The 4266-nt window shown below is 36.0% G+C and overlaps 1 long non-coding RNA gene across 2 annotated transcripts in view; it reads left to right on the top strand.

Moving 5' to 3' along the window:
* Positions 1-4266, top strand: part of LOC106883779 (uncharacterized) — a 375832-nt gene that overhangs the window by 331698 nt on the left and 39868 nt on the right. The window lies entirely within an intron of this gene.

Below are 4266 nucleotides of genomic sequence, written 5' to 3'. Positions count from 1 at the left end.
TATATATGTATCTTTATTTTTTATATGTATGCCTATATAATCTATACACACACACACACGCACACAATTATATATTTATTTGTGTGAGAGGTGTGTGCGTGTGTGTGTATGTGTGTTTGCGTGCGTGTGTGTTTGCGTGTGTGTGTGTGTGTGTGCGTGCGTGCATGCAAATCTCTTTCCCTCCTCTCTTTCGCAACAGTAACAAAATAAACAAAACGAATCCAACTAACATAACATAAAGCAAATATTGTAACGGGTTAAAACGAGAGCTACTTCAGGACAGGTATTTAGGCACTAAAACACAACAACAACAACGACAACAACAGCCTTACTAGAGTAGAAACATCAGCAACAGCAGTAGCATCAACATAAGCAAAAAATAGCAATAATAATTCGTCAAAAACAACGTAAGTGAATTCTTTTAATAGTGACAATATAAATGCTACTAATATTCGTTTCAAAATCAACTGTATCATGTTTTTTTTTTAGTATAGGATTGGAACGATACAGACATAGACACTATAGATGGCGACACTAAGGACCTCTTCAAGAAAACATCACATACTACACAATGAATCTCACATCTCGCCATTGTGCATCTAAAGACGCTAAGGCGCCGTGAAACTATTCAGTTTAAACAGGTATCACTAGAAAGTGTGCTACGTAATGCCGTTGTTGGCGATAGTGATAATGATGCTGTTGTTTGTAGATCAATGATCATAATTTTTATTTATGTATTTATTTTATTTTATTATTATTTTTTTTTATTTTTGATAATCACATCCTTTAGGGAACATCATAGAAACCGTTATACAACGGCCCATTTTCTGTTCTAGTGAAATTTGGGCGCTGCTTTAGCAGGTATACTATATTACATAGAAATTTACTTACATTCAGATTTTATACATACCTACATACATACATACATACTAAATGTGGGTGCTTGTGTGTGTGAGTGTGTATGTATGTATGTATGAATATATGTATGTATGTTTGCATGCATATACATATACAGAGACAAGTGGGTGCTGAAAAATTCGTCACCTTTATGGTTATAGCAAGAGGCTTTGTTAGAAACACAACTTTCCGAAAATACTATTTAGCGACTTAGGCAAACTGAAGAACTGCTGCAATTAGGGTGTGAATCTGAAAAGGGAATATGTTGAATAAAAAGAAAGGCAAAGGCCGATACAGCTTGGCACCAGATATGTCCCAACGCATTTCTACTGCTGAATGAGCAGGAACAACATGAAATAAAGTGTCTTGCTCAAGAACACAATACACAGTCTGGTCCGGGAGTCGAACTCAGTACCTCATGATTGTGAGCCCGACGCTATAACGACTTAGCCGTTTAACTGGGCTTCTATAGCACACACGTGGAAATTTCATGAAGAAGGACCAAACGCAGAGTATGGTGCGCCTGGAGATACATGCCAGCGTTTTCTCTCTCCGTTACTTGTGATATCCAAAGGAAAAGCATGGATATTAATACCTGTAATAAAGTGTGTAACCCCTTTAATTCTAGCGAAGCATCTTCCTCAACTGTCTATTCATATAAGAAAGCTAGAACATAAGTAGATGATTCTCCAATTTTATTATTTTCTTGTCTAAGACACTGGACAGCAGTTATACCGGGACACCACCATTAAGTGTTTATGTCAAAGAAACCAAATTTAATGCATATTTTCAAGTCTAGTGCTTACTCTGTCTGACTTAATTATAGAACGGCTAAGTTACGGCAATTTAAAAAAGAACGATACCGGGGCCCAGCCGGGAGAAACGTACATTTTCGAATATTTATTAGTGGCCTGAATTTATCTTCTGACTATTTCTAGTCTTATGTATGCAATTCTAAATTTTGATCTATTATCATAAACGGTCTACATATAAGCTAATTTGTAATGGCTCACACTCCACATATACATCTGATCTAAGAAGTACGGTACTGTTCTCTGTATCGAGTAAAGGACAGAGACAGAGAAAGTGAGAAATAAAAAGATATCTTACCTTTCTAAATATTAGTACATCTATCAATCCTCGAAATAGGTATATTTATATGTTCAATTTTCCATCTCCAACCTAACGATTGTATTAATTTTCCTTGCGTCTTGCGAATTGTTCAAAGTCTGAAATATGGATTCTCATAGTCTTGTAAACGAATCAAACTAACATTAATTTATTGACAGCAGAAAAGACATATCAATGCCAAGTGAAATATGTGAAGAGACAGATCATGTGTTGTGAGTTATATCATTTCACAGTCATTTTAACTTTGCAAGCAATGAGCTCTGATACATACAATTCATGTCTCAGTGACGACTGTCATAATTTTCATGTGCAGATGCACACACGCGCACACATTCACATAAATGTTACACAAGCATAGGCGCACATGAACTGACAAGGGCAAATATACACATATCTATGCTTGTGTCTATATATGTGAGTGTATGTGCGTGTGCGTGAATCTGTGCGTGTGTGTGAATGTGTCTATTTCTTCTTATATTTTCATACATATTATCACGTTGATGTGGAGAATTATTTTAAGTATATCAACACATAGCGCAGATTCACATGAACATTCGTGTTCTCATGACCATAAGTATTCAGACACACACACAAACACATTTGTATATATATATATATATATATATATATATATCTGGGAAACCAAAGCATCGGAATGCAGGACCTGGTGCCAGTCTCCTACTCCACTTCTGTTCAAAGACTTGGGCAAAGTCGACTCCTGCTTCGGGACCACCGTGCTGTAAGTTGGTTCCGCTGGCAAATTGGCAAAACGCTGATCCTCTCAATGAAAACCTTTCCTGTCATTGTGGTTTTATGACGTGAAGCAAAACAAACCTTACCATCCTTTCAAGAAAACACATATTAAATGATTCGCATCCTTTACTCAACTTCATTCGAATTACAGATAATTTGGAAGCTGGTGGATCTATCAAGATTTTTCGCAGTAGACTTTCGCTAGAAGTCGGAGAGTTCGATGAGGACCTCACAGCGCAAGAGGGTTCTCTAAGCGTTTTGCCATTGCTCATGAAAATCTAGACTGCAGTGTAATCTGGAGAGAAGAATTTTAAAACCAAGCTTCCATTTTATACTGAATCAATTTATTTAGAGATATTACATTCCCAGAATAATCCTTGATTTCTATGAAATTGAATGGAGTTATTTGATAGAAGCCTGGATAGATGTGCAAAAGATGAAAACAGCTGCCAGGAAGATTATTTGGAAAGATAAGGCTATATTTGAATAATCAGGCCGTATTTGCCACTTTCTACTGCATATTCTGGGTATCTGAGAAATACGGAAAATTACAATATTTTACATGCAGATAAGTCATTTTGCAGTTTATCACGAATAGGATTATATTGAAACGTTCCCTTTTGGAGATAATGTGATTCGTTACTTTTACTTGAACATGTAGTGTTCTAATATGTGCAGTTTTATTTCTGGCAAGTTTGGACATCACACATTACGGTATTAATATAAGTACTTATTTGGTAGTTATTCTGCCAAACAATGGGATTCGGGGAAGACTTTCAGTAGAAGGCCATCTACGTTCATCTGATTTTTCGCCACTAACATTTCTTGGCGTAGATATTTAAGACATCAGGTATATAGTAGAAAAAAAGCAATAGTCAACGAATTGGGGACAGGCATTGAATGATAATGCGCACAAATGCCAAATAACATGTCTCTTATTCGTGATTTCATTGGTTTGCGTTCTCCAGCAGTGCCCAGGCCTGAACGAACAGCAATTTCCAGGGAATTCATAAAAATCTATCTATCTATCTATCTATCTATCTATCTATCTATCTATCTATCTATCTATCTATATATCTATCTATCTATCTATCTATCTATGTATCTATCTATCTATCTATGCAGAGTTTGGCCCCATCCTGTACGTACACCTTAGAACCATCATGCCATCTGATGTGGCTTTTTAAACCAGACAATGTTTTGAAAAGATACCCAAATACATTGTATAACCGATTTGGACTACCATACATACTACTTCGTACTGTCTCATGTTCTCTCATACAAGTCGCTTACAGAAATGATATACAAGATTTTAATATACAGAAAAACGTGAATTCGTTACCAACGGATTACTAATATGTTTGCACATGCCCACATATTGATTGATAGTCAAAGAATATTACTAAAATATTTGCCTATGATCGACTATATTAAAAACTTGCAGACGCACTGTGTCTATTAATGAGCATTACAGCTGTCGTAATG

Source organism: Octopus bimaculoides, chromosome 13 (assembly GCF_001194135.2).
Source record: "Octopus bimaculoides isolate UCB-OBI-ISO-001 chromosome 13, ASM119413v2, whole genome shotgun sequence".
NCBI lineage: Eukaryota > Metazoa > Mollusca > Cephalopoda > Octopoda > Octopodidae > Octopus > Octopus bimaculoides.
This window is presented reverse-complemented; position numbering and strand designations above follow the sequence as displayed.